Genomic DNA, 23,090 nt, shown 5'->3' with positions numbered 1-23,090 from the left:
GTGGGTGGGATGAATTCGGAGATTGAGACTGACATAGATGCAGTACTGTGTATAAAACATATATACAGAACCTTCTGAATAGCTCAGAGAACTCTACTAAACGCCTTGTGGTGACCTAAATGAGAAGGAAATCTAAAAAGGGGGAGAGACATGCAATACACATAGCTGATTCACGTTGCTGTGCAGTAGATGCTAACACATTACTGTAAAACAGCAATACTGTAATAAATTTGCTTAAAAAAGAAATGAGTTAAATGAACAGTAAATCTTAAACCTTACCAAAGCTATTGGCAGATAGCTTCATTAAAAGTTAAGAGGATTAAAAAAAAAAGAAAAAAGTGTATCCTCGATAATCATGCAGGGAGTTACTGGTATTTCTTTTTTTTTTTTTTTTTTAATTTTATTTTATTTTTAAACTTTACATAACTGTATTAGATTTGCCAAATATCAAAATGAATCCGCCACAGGTATACATGTGTTCCCCATCCTGAACCCTCCTCCCTCCTCCCTCCCCATTGTATTTCTTTAAAAATAATCGTGAGCATTAGAACTGTTAGATTCCAAATAGGTGAAATTGTAATCAATATGGAAATAGATGAGACATATAAGCTGTAGGCCACTTTTTTTAAAAAATCATCTGTACATATGGCTAAAAGGGAATAAAATATCAAACTAAAACAATTCACAGAATATTAAACAAGGAGGTAATAATTGCTATTTTTATTACAGAGGAAGAGAAACATTTAATAATTAATCAAAACTGTAGTGATGAGCTAAATGGTGAAAAAATCAAGGAGAGTAAGAATTTATAGGACTTTTATATAATAAAGCACTGAGCTTTTTGGTAGTGCTTTGATTATTTCCTTTATCAGTGCGCTTTAAATGAAATTATTAAAAATAAGGATTATAACTGAGATTTTTTTCAAAACCTAACTATACCAGAATTATAACTGATAATAGAGAAATTGAGTATATAAAGAGTGAACTCTATGCACATAGAGAGGGTGCTTTCTATATAGCTTTGCTATTAGCAAACAATGGAAATAATGGGCATTTTCTGTGATGATTTGGCTCGACAAAAACATGTCATCATTTTGAAAATGTCTGTATGTTGTTTTTAGAAGTTTAGAATATAAAGACAGCAGCCTCAATATATACCTGATTGCAACGAACTGTAAAATCCAGTGGTAACCTTGTTAAAAGCCTATGGATTCCATTCAATTTTCCTAGACTGTAAGCAAAATAGTAAGGGACAGAGATTTTATTAAATGCCCCTTAAGATAAAATAAGACTTTGTTGTCTCCTAAAACACTATATTTAGTTTCATTCCCATTTTTATAAAATATGTGATGTGTTTCCTTTTGCAGGTAAAATCTAATGAATTACAATGAAATGGTATTAACTTGAGTCATAGTAAAAGTGCCATGAATACTATATAATCTGAATTAAGTTCCAACTTATTTTGAAACTCAAGCTCTTTTACAGATGTCATTTTTGTGTACATGTGTGTGCCTATACAGAGAGAATTTTAATATAGCAAGAAAAATAGAACCATTTATTTACATTGGATCATCAAAGAAGTTAAACTAAGAATCTGAGACATAATAGATTTTAAGTTTTTAAAAGTTAGGAAAAATAAAATAATTGAAGTGGCTTTCATCTGAAAATGTTTCAAAATCACTTGTAAAAGCTGAGAATGAATTTAATTCACATTTTATTGAATAAAGCTGATATGAAAGATACGAAAATTGTTTCTCCTTCTTAGTATTAGATCACAAGTTATTGCAAACTGAATCTTGATGATCAATTTATTGATCAAAAATAATGGAGATCCAGAGTTCATTTATTATCAAGTTATTTGAATGTTACGAGTATCTTCACAATGAAAATTTACTTATGTTATTTATGTGAACTTAAAAATGCTTCCACATAAATAATGCATTCCCTTAGTGAAGAACAGTGAGCTATGTCTTTTGGTTTTATGTATTAATTAAAGCTTAAGAAATTTTAATGAAACACTGTTTTATGTAAAAATGCAGCATTATATAATTTCTATTCTTTCTTCATCTTTCAGTTTAACTATCATCCTTGCATTTTTCTTTACTGATCATTTTATTTTATCAATTAAATGACATAGTTTATTAAAACCTAGATGAATATTGAACAACTATTAACTTTTCTTATTCTGTAGGTCATTTCTCAGGCATTAGCTTCTAGCATATTTGTTTCTGCATACTCTACATATTTAATAGCTACGAATTTCCTTCTCATAATATTTGTTCACTCATCCACATCATTAATAATGTTATTAAATGAGGACAAAGCCAGCACTGGTACTCCCTTCCACCTTGAAATATTCTGCTGATGTAGAGGTTGTGTCTCATTGAATTCTTTTTAATTCTTTAAGGATTGTGTTAATTGTACAGTTGTGTCCACTCTTTGTGACCCCATGAACTGTACCCTGCCAGACAATTCTGTCCATGGAATTCTCCAGGAAAGAATACAAGAGTGGGTTGCCATTCTCTTCTCCAGGGGATATTTCCAACCCAAAGACTGAATCCAATCCTGCATTGCAGGCAGTTTTTTATAATATCTGAGCCATCAGGGAAACCTTTCTTTAAGGATTATTATGTGGAATTAGCCTTTGAATAACGGAAATCTTTAGTACACATGTAAGTAAAACTGTGTACTATGCATGGTTGTTGTTCAGTTGCTCAGTTGTGTCTGAGTATTTGCAACACCATGGACAGCAGTATGCCAGGCTTCCTTTTCCATCACCATATCAAAAAGATGGCTCAATTTCATGTCCATTCAGATGGAGATGATATCCAAGCATCTTCTCCTCTGTCGTCTACTTCTTCTCCTGCCTTCAATCTTTCCCAGCATCAGGGTCTTTTCCACTTAAGTCAGTTTTTTGATCAGGTGGACAAAGTATTGGAGTTTCAATTTCAACATCAGTCCTTCCAATGAATAGTCAGGATTGATTTCCTTCAGGATTGACTGGTTTGATCTCCTTGCAGTCTAGGGGACTCTCAAGTGTCCACTCCAACATCACAGTTCAAAAGCATCAATTCTTTGGTACTCAGCTTTCTTTATGGTCCAACTCTCATATCCATACATCACTATTGAAAAAACTGTAACTTTGACTATATAGACATTTGTTAGCAAAGTAAAGTCTCTGCTTTTTAATATGCTGTCTAGATTTGTCTTAGCTTTTCTTCCAAGGACTGAGTCTAATATCATGGCTGTAGTCAAAATCTGCAGTGATTTTGGAGCCCAAGAAAATAAAATCTGTCACTATTTCTATTGTTTCCCCATCTAATTGCCACGAAATGATGGGACCGATGCCATGATCTTAGATTTTTGAATGTTGAGTTTTAAGCCAGCTTTTTATTCTCCTCTTTCATTTTCATCAAGAGGGTCTTTAGTTTCTCTTCACTATCTGCCATCAAGGGTGGTGTCATCTGCATATCTGAGGTTATTGATATTTTTCCCTGCAATTTGGATTCCAGCTTGTGCTTCACGCAGATCAGTATTTCGCATGATGTACTCTGCATATAAGTTAAATAAGCAGGGTAACAATACATACCCTTGACATGCTCCTTTCCCAATTCACAACCTGTTCATTGTCCCTTGTCTGGTTATAACTGGTGCTTCTTGACCTGCATACATATTTCTTACTAAGTAGGTAAGGCAGACTGGTATTCCCATCTCTTGAAGAATTTTCCACAGTTTGTTGTGATCAACGCAGTCAAAGGCTTTAGCATAGTCAATGAAGCAGAAATTTATGGTTTTCTGAATTGTCTTGTTTTTGCTATGGTCCAGCAGATGTTGGAATTTGATCTATGATTCTTCTGACTTTTCTAAATCCAGCTTGAACATATGAAAGTTCTCAGTTCACATAGTGCTGAAGTCTATCTTGGTGAATTTTGAGCTTTATTTTGTTGGCATATGAGATGAGTGCAATTGTGTGGTAGTTTGAATATTCCTTGGCATTTCCCCTCTTTCATATTGTAATGAAAACTGACTTTTTCTAGTCTTGTGGTCATGGCTGAGTTTCCCAAATTTCCTGGCATATTGAGTGCAGCACTTTCACAGCATCATCTTTTAGGATTTGAAATAGCTCAATTCCATCACCTCCACTAGCTTTGTTTGTAGTGATGCTTCTTAAGGCCTACCTGACTTCACACTCCAGCAGGTCTGGTTCTAGGTTATTGATCACACCATCATGGTTATCTGGGTCATTAAGATCTTTTTGTATAGCTCTTCTGTGCATTGTTGACACCTCTTGGTAATATCTCCTGCTTGTATTAGGTCCACATCATTTTTGTCCTCTTTGTGCCCATCTGCATGAAATGTTCCCTTGGTAGCTCTAGTTTTCTTGAAGAAATCTCTAGCCTTTCCCATTCTATTGCTTTCCTCTATTTCTTTGCATTGTCAACTTAGGAAGGCTTTTTTTATCTCTCCTTACTATTCTTTGGATCTGTGCATTCAGATGTGTATATCTTTCTTTTTCTGCTTTGCCTTTCTCTTCTGTTCTTTCCTCAGCTATTTTTAAGGCCTCCTCAGACAACCATTTTTCTTTTTTGCATTTCTTTTTCTGGGGATGGTTTTGATTACTGCCTCCTTTACAATGTTAGGAACCTCTGTCCATAATTCTTGAGGCACTGTCTTAGATCTAATCCCTAGAATCTATTTGTCACTTCTACTATATAATCATAAAATATTTTATTTAGGTCATACCTGATTGGCCTTGTGTTTTTTTCCTATTTTCTTCAATTTAAGTCTAAATTTTGCAGTAAGGAGTTCATGATCTGAGCCACAGTCAGCTCCCAGTCTTGCTTCTGCTGACTGTATAGAACATCTCCATCTTAGGCTACAAAAAATATAATCAATCTGATTTTGGCATTGACCATCTGGTGATGTTCATGTGTAGAGCCATCTCTTGTGTTATTGGAAGAGGGTGTTTCCTATGACTAGTGCATTCTCAGGACGAAAATCTGTTAGCTTTTGCCTTGCTCCATTTTGTCCTTCAAGGAAAAACTTGAGTGTTGCTCCAGGTATCTCTTGACTTCCTACTTTTGCATTCTAGTCCCATATGATGAAAAGGACAACTTTTCTGGTGTTAATTCTTGAAGGTCTTGTAGGTCTTCATAGAACCATTCAACTTCAGCTTCTTTGGCATTAGGGGTTGGGGCATAGACTTGAATTACTGTGATATTAAATGGTTTGCCTTGGAAATGAACAGAGATCATTCTGTAGTTTTTGGGATTGCACCCAAGTATTGTATTTTGGACTTTTTTTTTTTTTTTTTACTATGAGGGCCAATCCATTTTTTTTCTAAGTGATTCTTGCCCACAGTAGTAGATATAATGGTCATCTGAATTAAATTCAGCCATTCTGCTCCATCTTAGTTCACTGCTTCCTAAAATGTCAATGTTCACTCTTGCCATCTCTTGTTTGACTACTTCCAATTTACCTTGTTCATGGACCTAACATTCCAGGTTCCTATGCAATATTGTTCTTTACAACATTGGATTTTACTTCCATCATCAGTCACATCCACAACTGGGTGTTGTTTTAGCTTTGGCTCAAAGTCTTCCGTTCTTCTGGAGCTGTTTATCTGCTCTTCTCTGGTAGCATTTGGGCAGCTACCAACCTGGGGAGTTCATCCTTCAGTGTCTTATCTTTTTACCTTTTCATGGTAGGGAAATGGTTTCCAAAACAATATCTAAATGTAGCAGGTTTGGGTTCAGAGTGGACACCCTGCTGGAGGGTCAGTTTTTTTGAGATGAGAGAAAAGGATATTAGCAAAAGCTGAAGCAAGAGGGATAAAAAAAAAAATTGTCTCTGCAGATTTGTTCTGAGGCATTTTCAGTTTTTGTTATTGAGAGGCATGTAGGATTTCAGTTCTCCAACTAGTGATTGAATCCTCATCCTGTGCATTGGGAATGCAGAATCTTACCCCCAAGGACCCCAAAGGAAGTCCCACATTTTCAGTTTTTTAGGCTCTACGAGGATGATTTTCTTGAGCTTTTTTTAAAATTGATAACAGTTACATTTCCTTTCAAGTATTGACATAGGAATATTTCACTTGAAAGAGACATTTGGGCTTACATTATATATCAGGAAATCTATTTTCCTGTTATTGAAGTAAGGGTACACATTTTTTAAACAAAATTTTTTTTTTCAATTTTAGCTTATTTTCCTATTCTTCTTAAATTTGATACATTTAAAATTGCTTAAGTATATGCTTTTCATACTAATAACGCAATGGTAACAGGTTAAACAAGGAATTTTTACTTTTTCTTTATTTAAATTAAAATGAAGAGATAAGTCTGGTATTTATATTTTAGAGAATATGATAAGCTTTATAAAACAGTCTATTCCAATAAAAATATTTTACCCAAGCAACAAGAATAAGCCAGGAATAATATAAATGTGAAATTCACTCAGTCGTGTCCAGCTCTTTGTGACCCCATGGACTATACAGTCCATGGAATTCTCCAGGCCAGCATACTTTAGTGGTTACCCATTCCATTCTTGGGCAGCCTATCCCTTCTCCAGCGGATCTTCCTGACCCAGGAATTGAACTGGGGTCTCCTGCATTGCGGGCAGATTCTTTACCAACTGAGCTACTAGGGAAGCCTGGAATAATATATATGTTTTAAATATAATGGAGAATAAAGGTACAGACCTTAAGAGATTACCTTATTTTCTCTCTAGCATGACTTGCTCTAAAAACATCCATTAGTCTAAAAAGGGCACTACTTAGAAAAAATCAATTCAACTCTATTTTGTGACTAAATTATCCTCTACTCTTTCTACCATCTGCCGCTGCTGCTGCTGCTGCTGCGTCGCTTCAGTCATGTCCGACTCTGTACAACCCCATAGATGGCAGCCCACCAGGCTCCTCCGTCCCTCGGATTCTCCAGGCAAGAACACTGGAGTGGGTTGCCATTTCCTTCTCCAATGCATGAAAGTGAAAAGTGGAAGTGAAGTCGCTCAGTCGTGTCTGACTCTGTGCGACCCCATGGACTGCAGCCTACCAGGCTCCTCCGTCCATGGAATTTTCCAGGCAAGAGTACTGGAGTGGGTCGCCAGTGCCTTTTTCAATCCATCTGCTAAGCATGCAAAGTTAACAGAATGGAAGAGGGAGAAGACGACTCTCAAAACAAATCAACTTCACAGCGACTAAGAAACTGTAACATATAATGACAGAAGCCACTACTCAACTGACAGTTAAAAAGGAGACTAAAGGAAATTATATTTTAGAAAGTGTAAGTGTATTCATACCAATACATATGTATTGGTTGTGTTTTTATTACATTTATTAAATTGAAGAATTTGATTAGTAATTTGTTGATTAAAATATATTATGCCATTTTGTTTCAAGGTTTCATCCAGCTATAAGGCTTCTAAATATAATCTAGTTTTCCATTCCAATTTGCCAACTTTTCTGTAAAAGTCTATTTTCCTCTCTTTTTTCCCCCCCATTTTCTAAATGGATTTATCTGCTTGGTTTTTATAGATAAATGTTAAAAAGAAGAAATATTTTTGAAAAATCAAGATTGAGAGCCATCTGAAGTATTTATATATAGTGTTTATATCAATGACTTAACATAGAAAATTATAAACCAGCCCTTCTGTTTTTAATTGAAAGCTCTCTCCTTGCAATGTATTGTTTAAGATACTGAGTTAAATTTCATTCACTACAATAAGGTAAATTGATTAAGTTAAGATGTATGTTGTAATTCTTACATAAAATACAGATTTTTAAACACACACAAATTATGCTATGTATAAGAAACAATTTTAAAATATATAATAAAATAAAAAGATACAATACAATGAAGAATACATTAGTCAAAATAAAGCTGACTAGTTATATTGAAAATGAAAGTTGCTCAATTGTGTCCGACTCACTGTGACCCCATGGACTATACAGTCCACGGAATTCTCCAGGCCAGAATACTGGAAGGAGTAGCCGTTCCCCTCTCCAGGGGATTTTCCCAACCCAGGGATTGAACCCAGGTCTCCCGCATTGCAGGCAAATTCTTTATCAGCTGAACCACCAGGGAATAAAAAATGACATGGCACACATGTTTGTTACATCATACCTTTTACATTTTACATTCCTTATTCATTATTAGGTGTATTCTTGTATGTAGAGTTTTATGATTTTTATATCATGTAAGAACTGTCTCCTTTTGAAAGGAAAGATCTCACCTTTGTAATTTTGGTGTCTTCCACAGTGCCAGATGATTGATTTATGTTTCTGAAATGTGTTTATTGAGTGAAGAAATATTCATGTTCAATATTGTGCTACAGTTATATATTAATATCAAATAGCATAAAACTTTAAAAATATGAAATCATTAAAAAAAATCAGAAGAAGGAATATTACCAATAAGGATTAAAAGGTATATTTCATAACTGTAGAGCAATTGGAAATATATCTTGATTATAAATGTGTATGCACCTAACAATAATCTTTAAAATGCAATAAGAAAACTATGTTAAATATGAAAAAAGAAATAGAAAAATGCATAATCATAACAGAAAGAGTCAAAACACTTCTTTAAATAATTGACAATAATATCAAACAAATATCTGGAATTAGATTTGTACAATATCACAAGTAACATATCTAATCAAAATTTATAGAGTATTCCAGCTAACAATAACAGAATACATATTTTTTTAAGGCACACATAAATATTTTTTCAAGACAAATCACATTGTGTGCCATAAACAAATCTAAGATAAATTAAAAAAATAACTAAAATCATGCAAAAGGTATTCTCTGATCATAACGAAAAAATAAGAAAAATACTCAGAAAATATCCAAATATTTGGAAATTAAACAAAGCACTTCTAAATAATACATAGGCTAAAGAAAAATTCCAAGAGGAAATTTGGATTTTTGAATTAATTAAATATTATTAAATATTTATTATTTATTAAAAAAATTTAAATTAAACAAATATTAAATCATAAGATGGAGAAATTCATTGTATGTAGTTAAATCTATAATCACATGAGAATTATAAGCATCAGATGCTCATATTAAAAGAGTGAAATTATTTCAGATCAATGTTCTATTTATTCACTTATAGAACCTATAAAAACAAGTTCAAATAGAAGTGATTGCAAGGGCATATATCCAAAAGAATTTTAAGCAGGATCTCAAAGGGATATTTGCATATCCTTATCTTCTTATATTGACTGAAATTATATCATTACCTGATTTTTCTAGTTCATTCAGCCCAATGACTCTTTTGCACAACAAAATTCCCAGGCTTATTTCTACCTCAGAGGCTTTGTACCACTACTTTTTGTTTTATTTTATTTAAAGTTATTTATTTTAATTAGAAGCTAATTACTTTACAATATTGTATTGGTTTTGCCATACATCAACATGAATCTGCCACAGACGTACACGTGTTCCCAATTGTGAACCCCCTGCCACCTCCATCCCCATACCATCCCTCTGGGTCATCCCAGCGCACCAGCCCCAAGCTTCCTGTATCCTGCATCAAACCTGGACTGGTGATTCATTTCTTATATTATATATATTTTTTTAAATTTAAATTTATTTATTTTAATTGGAGGCTAATTACTTTACAATATTGTATTGGTTTTGCCATACATCAACATGAATCTGCCACGGGTGTACATGTGTTCCCAATCCTGAACCCTCCTTCCCCATACCATCCCTCTGGGCCATCCCAGTGCACCAGCCCCAAGCATCCTGTATCCTGCATCAAACCTGGACTGGCGATTCATTTCTTATATGCATTCTCCAAAATCATCCCACCCTCTCCTTCTCCTACAGAGTCCGAAAGACTGTTATATACATCTGTGTCTCTTTTGCTGTCTCGCATACAGGGTTATCATTACCATCTTTCTAAATTCCATATATGTGTGTTAGTGTACTGCATGGATGTTTTTCTTTCTGGCTTACTTCACTCTGTATAATCGGCTCCAGTTTCATCCACCTCATTAGAATTGATTCAAATGTATTATTTTTAATGGCTGAGTAATCATGAGAAACACTGGACTGGAAGAAACACAAGCTGGAATCAAGATTGCCAGGAGAAATATCAATAACCTCAGATATGCAGATGACACCACCTTTATGGCAGAAAGTGAAGAGGAACTAAAAAACCTCTTGATGAAAGTGAAAGTGGAGAGTGAAAAAGTTGGCTTAAAGCTCAACATTCAGAAAAAGAATATCATGGCATCCAGTCCCATCACTTCATGGGAAATAGATGGGGAAACAGTGGAAACAGTGGAAACAGTGTCAGATTTTATTTTTCTGGGCTCCAAAATCACTGCAGATGGTGAGTGCAGCCATGAAATTAAAAGATGCTTACTCCTTGGAAGAAAAGTTATGACCAACCTAGATAGCATATTCAAAAGCAGAGACATTACTTTGCCAAAAAAGGTTCGTCTAGTCAAGGCTATAGTTTTTCCTGTGGTCATGTATGGATGTGAGAGTTGGACTGTGAAGAAGGCTGAGCGCTGAAGAATTGATGCTTTTGAACTCTGGTGTTGGAGAAGACTCTTGAGAGTCCCTTGGACTGCACAGAGATCCAACCAGTCCATTCTGAAGGAGATCAGCCCTGGGATTTCTTTGGAAGGAATGATGCTAAAGCTGAAACTCCAGTACTTTGGCCACCTCATGGGAAGAGTTGATTCACTGGAAAAGACCCTGATGCTGGGAGGGATTGGGGGCAGGAGTAGAAGGGGACGACAGAGGATGAGATGGCTGGATGGCATCACTGACTCTATGGACGTGAGTCTGGGTGAACTCCGGGAGTTGGTGATGGACAGGGAGGCCTGGCGTGCTGCGATTCATGGGGTCGCAAAGAGTCGAACACGACCGAGTGACTGAACTGAATACTCCATTGTGTATATGTACCACAGCTTTCTTATCCATTCGTCTGCTAATGGACATCTAGGTTGCTTCCATATCTTGGCTATTATAAACAGTGCTGAATTGAACATTGGGGTACACGTGTCTCTTTCAATTCTGGTTTCCTTGGTGTGTATGCCCAGCAGTGGGATTGCTGGGTCATATGGAAGTTCTACTTCCAGTTTCTTAAGGAACCTCCACACTGTTCTCCATAGTGGCTGTACTAGTTTGCATTCCCACCAACAGTGTAAAAGGGTTCCCTTTTCTCCACACCATCTCCAGCATTTATTACTTGTAGACTTTTGGATCGCAGCCATTCTTACTGGCATGAAATTGTACCTCATTGTGGTTTTGATTTGCATTTCTCTGATAATGAGTGATGTTGAGCATCTTTTCATGTGTTTGTTAGCCATCTGTATGTCTTCTTTGGAGAAAGGTCTATTTAGTTCTTTGGCCCATTTTTTGATTGGTCGTTTATTTTTCTGGAATTGAGCTGCAGGAGTTGCTTGTATATTTTTGAGATAAATTGTTTGTCAATTGCTTCATTTGCTATAATTTTCTCCCATTCTGAAGGCTGTCTTTTCACCTTGCTTATAGTTTCTTTTGTTGTGCAGAAACTTTTAAGTTTAATTAGGTCCCATTTGTTTATTTTTGCTTTTATTTCCAATATTCTGGGAGGTGGGTCATAGAGGATCCTGCTGTGATTTATGTCGGAGAGTGTTTTGCCTATGTTCTCCTCTAAGAGTTTTATAGTTTCTGGTCTTAAGCTTAGATCTTTAATCCATTTTGAGTTTGTTTTTGTGTATGGTGTTAGAAAGTGTTCTAGTTTCATTCTTTTACAAGTGGCTGACCAGTTTTCCCAGCACCACTTGTTAAAGAGATTGTGTTTTCTCCATTGTATATTCTTGCCTCCTTTGTCAAAGATAAGGTGTCCATAGGTGCATGGGTTTATCTCTAGGCTTTCTATTTTGTTCCATTGATCTATATTTCTGTCTTTGTGCCAGTACCACACTGTCTTGATGACTGTGGCTTTGTAGTAGAGCCTGAAGTCAGGCAGGTTGATTTCTCCAGTTCCATTCTTCTTTCTCAAGATTGCTTTGGATATTCGAGGTTTTTTGTATTTCCATACAAATTGTGAAATTATTTGTTCTAGCTCTGTGAAAAATACCATTGGTAGCTTGATAGGGATTGCATTGAATCTATAGATTGCTTTGGGTAGTATACTCATTTTCACTATATTGATTCTTCCAATCCATGAACATGGTATATTTCTCCATCTATTAGTGTCCTCTTTGATTTCTTTCACCAGTGTTTTATAGTTTTATATATATATATATATATATATATATATATAGGTCTTTAGTTTCTTTACACAGATATATTCCTAAGTATTTTATTCTTTTCATTGCAATGGTGAATGGAATTGTTTGCTCAATTTCTCTTTGTATTTTCTCATTATTAGTGTATACAAATGCAAGGGATTTCTGTGTGTTTATTTTATATCCTGCAACTTTACTATATTCATTGATTAGTAATTTTCTGGTGGAGTCTTTTAGGGTTTTCTATGTAGAGGATCATGTCATCTGCAAACAGTGAGAGTCTTATTTCTTCTTTTCCAATTTGGATTCCTTTTATTTCTTTTTCTGCTCTGATTGCTGTGGTCAAAACTTCCAAAACTATGCTGAATATTAGTGTGAAGTGGGCACCCTTGTCTTGTTCCTGACTTTAGGGGAAATGCTTTCAATTTTTCACCATTGAGGATAATGTTTGCTTTTTAAATTTAAAGATTGCTCCCATGTATTCAATCTGCTGACAACATTCCCAACTCCATATTCAGGAAATCATGTTAATATCTTGAAATCAGCCATGACGGGAGTACTGGAAATCAGCAAAGATGATACATCAAGGCTTTGTTATTTGGAGCCCTAGCTTACAACATCCCTGCCTAGTAACTATCACTTAGTCTGGCTTATCAAATCACTTTTCAAACTACAGAATTAATTGCTTACTATTTTTAAATAAAAACATAGATATTTTAAAAACTTCTGAATTTAGCTAATTATTCTGAATAATTTTAAGTCTATCCCAAGAAGTACAAATCAATATATACCTGTGACAGATTCTTATCAATGTATGGCAAAAACCACCACAATATTGTAAAGTAATTAGCCTCCAATTAAAATAAATAAATAAATTTTAAAAATAAATAAATGAAATAAAACAAAGAGTGGATCATTTAACAGCCAGTTTTGACATAATGGGGATGAACTCTTGTGGAGACTAGTTGGAGTTCTCAGAACACTAAGATTCAAATTGGATCATAGATAAGCAATTTTTAAAACACTTCTGAAAAAAAGGTGAATTTTCCTATATTGCTTTTGACCTTAAAGTATGCATTAAGCTTTAGTTTTCTGGCTTTTGTTGTTGTTTTTCATAAGTACAGTTCTAAAAATGGCAAAATCTTGATCACTATACTAGAATCTTTGAGGTTACATTTTAATTGCTTACCCTAATTAATTTCTTGACTCCTTACTGTCTCAAATCTTGATGTCATAATAAAGTTATACATCTAAACATTTTAAAAGTTAAAGTTTTAAATTAAATTTTGTTTTAATTTTAGGGCTTTTTTTTGATCTTATGATGATAAAATAATTTCTGGTCTGGAAAAATCCTGTTCAGAAATATCATTTAGTTCAGATTCCTGATTGAAATTATTGTAAAAGAAAAATTCTCTTAGTTGTGTCAGTGTAAAAAGTAATCTTTCTACACACAGTGATGAGCATCCCATTTTCCTGAGATAGTTAATTCACACTAGTGTAACCCAAGAATGTAATCTCATATAGCATACATACCTGCAAATAGCACATGAAATAGGTGGTATGCTGACAGATAGAAACTCCTATAAGACATTGATTTATCGCTGGGAAAATGTTTATTATGTATTTAGTTACACAGAATCAAACATAACTGATTATTTAATTAACTGTATAAGTTTTGGTACCAGTAAAAGTGGAATGTCAAACTATATCTTACTAACAGCATGATTTGGGGCAAGAAGATAATCTTTGAGTCACAATTTTCTCATTAGAAAGGTAGAGATCATAGAAGTGATTCAAAGTATTTTATAAACCTGATGGAAAGTGCTTCAGCCCTTAAAAAGTGGTACTTATATGTGAATCTACTCTTTGAAATAAAGCTGAGCACCGGAGAATTGATGCTTTTCAAGTGCAGTGTTAGAGAATATGCTTGAGAGTCCCTTGGACAACAAGGAAATCCAACCAGTCCATTCCTAAAAGAAATCAGTCCTGAATTTTCATTGGAAACTCCAATATTTTGGCTACCTGATGTGAAGAACTGACTCATTTGAAAAGACCCTGATGCTGGGAAAGATTGAAGGAAGGAGGAGAAGGGGATGACAAAGGATGAGAAGGTTGAATGGCATCATCGACTCAATGGACATAAGTTTTAGTAAGGTCCAGGAGGTGGTGATGGACAGGGAAGCCTGGTATACTGCAGTTCATAGAATCTCAAAGAGTTGGACATGACTGAGTGACTGAACTGAACTGAACTCTCTGAAATAAAACAAACAAACAAACAAACAAAAAAAACTTAAAGACATAACTCTGATTTTCTTGTTTTCTGTATTATTATAATGGCAACAAATTAGCTGTTATTTTATTTAAATTACTGTGCATGCTAATTTAAAAGCTTCAGGCCTTATAAAATTTACAATTTAATTCAAAACGGCATTCTTAATATTATCATTTGATGAAAAAATATAATAACATTATTGATTTAAAGGGAATGCACATGTGTTAATCCTTTGTGATAAAGGCTCATAAACTTATAGTAGTTGTATTATTTTTTCACTCTGCAAGCTTTCCATATAACAAAGTATCAGAAACCAAGGCACCCACACAACATGAATGTGAATAGAAAAACATCTTTCCTGAACAAGTACAAGCTTTATAATTTAATTGTGCTTACACTGTTGAGTGCACACAAAGAAAAATCAATTTGTGGGAGTTTATTTCATTGGTATTGAAACTGTATCTTCCCTGGTAAGCTTGGCACAAAGGCCTAGTTTGTCTTCTAAGTTCATTAAATTATTATTTTGCTATATTCTGTGGTGTTATGTAGTTTTATATGGACTTACTAGTTGGATGTTCAAAATTGCTTCTCCAAACTGTAGAATATTGACTTCTAAAATATACCCCAAAACTTCCTCACTTAATAAAGTGAGATAAATAAATAAAGTCACAATAAAAATCCATAAAATGCATATAAATATAACATGTATTCAAGGTTCTTCTGAAATTGTTCTAAAAGAATTAGAAAAATAGGCTGAAAGTGAATAGGGTTTATTATATTCACTATTTTTTTCTCCAGTTTAATACCATTAAAGCTTGCCCAATATGCTTTCTGAAATAAGTAAAAATATATTTTATCCATAAGTTTATTTCTGGAAGGAAAGAGAACATATTCAATGTACTCAAACAAGACAAAATACTGCCTGACCACCTCCAAATCAATCCTTCAATCAATCATTAATCAAGATAGGTACCATGGATTCCCTGTCTACCCACAAACGCTTCCATCATGAACTTGGTGTGCCTTGAGCACATCCCCCCTCTGGAGGAAGCTCTTCATCCTCCCTGTATGAAAATCCAGAGGTGAAATATTCCATTATTTGATCCCTGTATGTCTGGGAAATTCTATTTCTCCTCCCAGAAATAAAATCATCTATTCTCTGAGGCAATCACTCTCACAAATCAAGAGCTTTACTTGTCAGAGTATTAGCAGACAAGCTTATGGACTTTTTTCTTGTTCCCACGTCCAAAGCTCTAAGACCAGTAGTTTCACTGGATGATATCTGTAACCTCTATGACTTTTATCTCCCCTTCAACTGAGCCTTCCTCTCTCTGAACCACATCCTTTATTAGTTATCTGCTGCTGCTTAATTTATTACACCAAAATTGATGTGATTAAATCCATAAGCGTTCATTATTTCACAGTTTCTCTAGGTCAAGAATCCTAGCATGGATTAATTAGGACCTCTAGCTCAGTGACATTCTTAAAGCTATCATCATGAAGTTGATCGGGGCTACCACCCTCTACAGGCACAGCCATGGTGGATCTAATTCTGAGTTATTTTATGAGGCTGTTAGCAGGCCTCAGTTCTTTACTGTCTTCATGTGGTGGCATTGTTTACTTGCCATGTGGGGTTTTCCATTTAGCATTGAAAGGTTTTTGTTGAATCACGCAAAGACACCAAGATTCTTGGCCCCCGGAGGAGAAGAATTCAATCCAGGGCCAGAGATGAGGCTTGATCACTCAGAGGTTTTGTGTAATAAAGTTTTATTAAAGTATAAAGGAGATAGAGAAATCTTCTGACATAGACATCAGAAGGGGGCAGAAAGAGTACTCCCCTGCTAGTCTTCAGCTGGATGTTATATAGTCACTAGCAGTCTGTTACTGAAAGAAAGGAATGTCTTAAAACTGAAAATGACACCAGGCCTCTCACACTTAAGATGCATTTTGGGATAATCTTGGCACCAAATGGTTCATCCTAGGCCATAAAATGATTAACTTGAATCTTGAAGAAGGGAAGATCACGATACAAATAGTTTCATTTACATAGATTAGGGGAACAATATCTGAATATAACATGTTGGTTTGTCAAGTAGGTTCTGAGCCAAGAGGCGGAACTTGACTTGAAGATAGAGTTTGGGGTAAATGCATAGTACATTAGAATAGCTTAAGATAAACATTTTCATAAGAGAAATGCATTGGTTATCTCTAGGTTTGAGAATAGTCAACTTCAGGTGAAATCAGGTGTCATTATGGCAACACAGTAATTTAAGAGAAACCTCTTTTTAAATTTGTATAGAGAAGGAAAAAAATATCGCTAGTTTGTTTCCTCCTGCGGCTTAAGAGAGGTAAAAATGTCTGACCCTTGCAGGCTATTTCCTCCGTTTGGAGATCTCTGGCCTTCCTGGCTGTTACCCTCTCAGTGTCTCTTCACACAGCAACTGGCTTCCCTTAGAGTGAAAGGGAGGGTTCCCAAGATGGAAGCCAAAGATTTTGCAACCCTATCCTGGAAGCGACACCCCTGAGCCACTCTGAAAGAAGTGAGTCTATTTAAAAGAAGTGAGTTAATAAATTCAGGCCAGCTAAAGAGTAAGGGTTTCTTCAAGGTATAAATACCAGGAGATAGGAATCAAATGGGGTAATTTTAGAAGCTGCCTGCCAGTGCCTGAAATAATAAATTACAAAACCTGTATCATCACTAAATCAAGCACACCAACCTTTTACCAGTCTCCTCTCTACTCAGCTTGTGTTAACAGTTCATCGCAGCTGCTTTCCGTCTCAAAAGTCTTCTAGTCTGGTGTCACCTCTGCCTGCTCGCATTTCATTAGTGTACTCTTGTGGATTGTTGTTCCCTTTGAGCACAAAGTGCATATGGCTCTCCTTAACCATTTCTTCATGTTAGCATCACCTAGGGAGATTTTTAAATTTCCAGTGCTCTGGCCCCTACTGCAATGAACTGAACCAGCAGTTCTGAGACTAGACACTGGGCATTAGTGCTTTGTAACAACCACTTTTATGGTTATAATTATGTAGTCATATTTGGAAATCAAGACTGTCGATTCCATAATTGAGTAATTTAAACATTCTATTGCCAGTAACCTAAAACTGAGATTGGCCAACTGCCTTCTTTGGGTCAACGCTGAACACACCATCCACCTTCTAAGTAAAGATTTATTGGAACACAGCCACCTTTACTACTGCTTTTGCAGTATAAGGTCAGAAATGAGTACTTGCAAAAGAGACAGTATGGATCACAGATTGAAAATATTTACAACCTGGTCCTTTACTTGAAAAATGTGCTGATATCTGATGTATCCCTTTTCATGGCACTTTTTTTTTTTTTTAAACTAGCATGTTGCCAATATCTTCCATGATTGAGTTCTACTGTTTGAACACTGCTGCAGAAAACCACACAAGCAAACAAATTACCAGACCAAAGTTACATCAGTAAGGAGGGAAAGTTGATGCCAAGCTATAAAGTAGAAAGTGCATGCTCGTGATCAGTCACTCAGTTGTGTTGACTCTTTGTGACCCCACAGATTGCTGCCTGCCAGGCTCCTCTGTCTGTGGAATTTCCCAGGCAAGTTTACTGGAGTGGGTTGCCATTTCCTTCTCACAGGGATCTTCCTGTCCCAGGGATTGAACCCACATTTCCCGCCTCTCCTGCATTGACAGTTAGATTCTTTACCACTGAGCCATCTGAGAATAAAACAGCAAAGGATAAACTAACTCTGCAGTTTGGTGATATAAAGCTGAAGCTTTTTATTTGTTTATCATTCAGAGAACCCAAGAGCTTTTAAAAACATAGCCACAGGCTCTCTTCCTGTTGTGTGGAAGAGGAATCCCAAAATGTAAACCCCTATGTTACACAGGCCATTTTCCAGGACTAGTTTTTCACCACTTTATGCTGGAGGTAGAGAAATATTGCTGGGCCTATTGGTATCAATACATTCCTCATCATGCTGTAAAGCCCAATTTGAAGCATTTGAATGAAATGTATTGACACCTTTTCTGCTTAGTTGATATTTTAAAATGAGGACTTGATAATTATATATAAATTATATATACATTAAGTCCCCTACCATCAAAAGAGTTTCATTCTGAGAAGGGCTTCATAACTCCAACAGACTTAGCCTAGGTACCCAAGTAACACAATTGACTATATAGTACCCTACTGTAATAGGCTGATAATAATTTTCACACAAATAATACATAAAAAGACAAATACAAAAGATAAAGAAAGCAATTAAAATTTACCATGCAATACCTTGAAAAGTACAGTAGTACAGCACAGCAGTTGGCATACAGGGGCTGGCATCAAGTGAACAGGCCAGAACAGCTACTGACTGGAGGGGGAGAGGAGGTTGCCGACGGTAGGTAGAGCTGAAGGGTCATCAGCAACAGGAGACGGAAGCCAGCTGCAATGTCTTGCATGCCTGACGATGAAGGCACATATTCTGGTTCCTTGCTGGATTCAGTTCTATCTTCTCTTGAAAAAAAAAACAATTCAGGGATGTCTGGGTAGTAGCTCTTTTTTTGCTCTTCATAGATGACACAGTAGCACTAGGTTGCATTCTGAATGGCTATTGTAACCTTGCTACTGCTAAGTCGCTTCAGTCGTGTCCAACTCTGTGCGACCCCATAGACGGCAGCCCACTAGGCTCCTCTGTCCCTGGGATTCTCCAGGCAAGAATACTGGAGTGGGTTGCCATTTCCTGCTCCAATGCATGAAAGTGAAAAGTGAAAGTGAAGTCGCTCAGTCGTGCCTTAGTGAATTGTTTTATGTTCAGGTCTTGTGCCTCAATCACTAACAGTGCCTCTCAAATAGAGAAAATACCCTTGCCATTTCCTGCATTGTGAATCCCTTTGATTCTTGAGTTACTTCTTCCTTTGGTCTCTCTTCATGCTTGCTCTCAGTCTCCAATTCCATCAGGTCTTGATTAGCAAGCCTCTTGGGTTGTACAGCAAGGAGTTCAATGAAATGGTCCTTTTGCAGATCTAGGTCCAGCTTATCACTGATGGTTAATGAGTTGCTAAAGAGCTTTTTGGACTCCTCATCCACCTTCTCGAATCCACCAAAGTCATGAATAATCTTCAGGCAAAGGTTCTTCCAAATGCAATTCATGGTGATAACTGTAACCTCATACCAAGCAAAGTCAATGTTTTTCATGGCCTTGTATCTGTTACAGTCCTTCCAGAATTATCACAAGGTTATTTCTTGCCTTACTGCCTAAAGGAAACTATGACATAAATAATATTTCTTGAAAGTTGTTATAACTCCCTAGACCATAGGCTGGATGAGCGATGTTAGCATTCAGTGACATGACATTAGAATGAAAGTGCTTTGACATTGGAATGAAAGTGCTTCATCAATGGGGAGTGACCCAGAGCATTGTTGAACAGTGAAAGAAAGTTGAATTTGGGCTGTCTTTCTCCAAGCAATATTTCTCTACCTTTAGGATAAGGTGGCTTAAAAAAAAAAGTCCTGGAAAATGCTTTCTGTAACCCATACTTTGGGATTACTTTTCCCCACAACAGAAAGAGAGCATGTGAGTATATTACTAAGGGCTCTTGGGTTCTATGAATGATAAACTAGGAGGCTTCAGCTTTGTATCACTAAACAACAGAGTTAGCCTCTTTTTGCTACTTTAAACCCTGGCATTACTCTTCCTCCTGACTGATGTGATTTCCATCTGGCATCCTTTTCCCATATAGTCCTGATTCATCCACATTAAAAAAACAAACAAACAAACAAACAAACAAAAAAACTTCTCAGGTATATACACGCCTTCATCAATAATTTCTCAAAGCCTTTTAGGAAATTCCTGGGCAGATACCGTATCTGCACTTAATGCCTCACCACTTTTACAGTATGAAGGTTGGCTGTAACCTTGAATCAATGAAACCAGTCATGGCTGGCATTAAAAGATTCATCCTCTGATTCTTCTCCATGTTTCTTCTTCAAGTTTTCATAAGACTTTTAGCTTTCTTTTGAATCAATATAAACCATGTGGGACTCATTGTTGAGGCTAATCTTGTATCCACACACTGACAAATGTCTCCATCTCCTCCATCATTTTGCCACACTTCTCCTGTACTACTGTCAGCCTCATTGGCCCAGAAGATTTCATATGTTCCATGATTTTATCCTTGTTCTGTAGAATCATGCGGATGGTTATAAGAATGAGTAATGTCTGCCGTCTTTTCACCTCACTCCACTCTGTCAATTATTTTCACTTTTGTTTTCATCATTTTCATTTGGGGCTTCTTAGAAGTACCAGCTATATCACCATTGCTTTTATGCTTGCTTCTGGACATCCTGGGCTTAAAATAAAGATACTGTGCCCTACACAGTACTGTACAATAAAGCACACAAAAGCACAACCTCTTGTAGAGGATATACACATGTGACAATGTACGCCAAACATGTAAACTAACTTATGTGATTAGACATGTGAAAAGATATTCACATCTTGGAAAGTCTGCAACTCACAAGTTCATATGTAGGGAATTTACTGTATTATAATTATCCTAGATGTGACAAGAAACAAATGTGGTAATGCAGCTTGCTACAGTTCTATTGGTGACTCAAATAACATTAATAGTATTGTCATTGCAGCATGATTTTTATAAGTTTTGAAGACTCTTGAAAGGTTTTAGGATATAAAAGGTACATTTTTAAAACAATTTACACCATGGTTACATTCTTGAAAATTTTGTTATATCAAACCATCCCAAAGTGTTTATATGTAAAACATTTAGTTTCTTAACTAATTACAGATTTTCACCTATGTGGCTATTCACTGGACATTTGATAGGGAGCACTTTTTATGAAATAGGCTTGCCAGATATATAACATTATGGGCCACTGTGTATGAAATGTCATTAGTGCCTTCCAATCAGTTTGACAATGAAACATCCAGAAATTTCTAAAGAGAGAAAGCTGGTACCATCATGCTTGAAGACCTATACCCCAAGAAGGAATATGAAGATTTAATAAGATGGTAGACGACTGTGCTGCTGCTGCTGTCGTGTCAGTCGTGTCCGACTCTGTGCGACCCCATAGATGACAGCCCACCAGGCTCCCCCATCCCTGGGATTCTCCAGGCAAGAACACTGCAGTGGGTTGCCATTTCCTTCTCCAGGTAGACAACTATAATTGAGCCTGTACATACTAAGCTCCAAATATAAACTATATTATAACTGCAGATAATTAGTATGATATTTAAATATTCAATAGATATTTTCATTTTCTTTCCTAATGTTTTATATACCACCAGGCTCTTATATTTGGAGAAGGCAATAGCACCCCACTCCAGTACTCTTGCCTGGAAAATCCCATGGACGGAGGAGCCTGGTGGTCTGCCGTCTATGGGGTCGCACAGAGTCGGACACGACTGGGTGACTTCACTTTCACTTTCCACTTTCATACATTGGAGAAGGAAATGGCAACCTACTCCAGTGTTCTTGCCTGGAGAATCCCAGGGACGGGGGAGCCTGGTGGGCTACTGTCTCTGGGGTCGCACAGAATCAGACACAACTGAAGCGACTTAGCAGCAGCAGCAGCAGCAGACTCTTAATATAAATCTTTTAATAGTAACTCATGAAAAAAAAATTTGTTAGGCTCTTACTTAATGATATTCTCTATTAATATTTGATATTAAAAATAAGAAAGAAGGCATGAGGGAAAATAGCACAGTTGTACATATATTTTATGTTAAGTATGGTAGTAAGCTCTATTTTATATAAATGTTCTCATTAAATCTATTCTAAAATTTTGTGCTTTTCATTTTTATGGAAAAAATGTGAGCTTGGTAGGGGTTAATTAACTCTTTCAAGAGCTTAGAGTTATAAAATAAATATGAATGTTCATATTATTTACCATGAAACTTTTAAATTACATTTTCCCACACATCTGAATATATTTAGGAAGATATAAAAATTATACCTAAATTGATATTTTAATATTAAAATAAAGGTTACTTATAATAGCTAAAATATATGGGTATACAAGCTATTCCTTATTTTTAAAGACTATTTTCATTTTTAAAGGTAATAGCACATTTTATAAATCACCCCACAATTAGGACTTAAACTTAAAATTGAAAGTTTTTTAAATGAATTAACAAAGATGATAAAAACATCTTGCCATTTACCAAGACCATATTAAATTTATAACTCATACACAAATAATGCATTTTATGAAAATTAATTCTAATATAGCATGAATATTTACATAAGTAGACTTAATGGAGGTCTATGTGCAATTTCTAATTACTGTACTATCTTCACCAAGTTCATTTTTATTGCATTCAAAAATTATATACAATCAAATTATGTATCAGTTCAGTTCAGTTCAGTTCAGTCGCTCAGTTGTGTCTGACTCTTTGCGACCCCATGAATCCCAGCACGCCAGGCCTCCATGTCCATCACCAACTCCCGGAGTTCACTCAGACTCACGTCCATCAAGTCAGTGATGCCATCCAGCCATCTCATCCTCTGTCGTCCCCTGCCCCCAATCCCTCCCAGCATCACAGTGTTTCCCAATGAGTCAGCTCTTTGCATGAGGTGGCCAAAG

This window comes from Bubalus kerabau, chromosome 18, assembly GCF_029407905.1.
Source record: "Bubalus kerabau isolate K-KA32 ecotype Philippines breed swamp buffalo chromosome 18, PCC_UOA_SB_1v2, whole genome shotgun sequence".
In the NCBI taxonomy this organism is placed as follows: domain Eukaryota; kingdom Metazoa; phylum Chordata; class Mammalia; order Artiodactyla; family Bovidae; genus Bubalus; species Bubalus kerabau.
The sequence above is the reverse complement of the archived record's forward strand: the minus strand, read 5'-3'. Positions refer to the sequence as shown.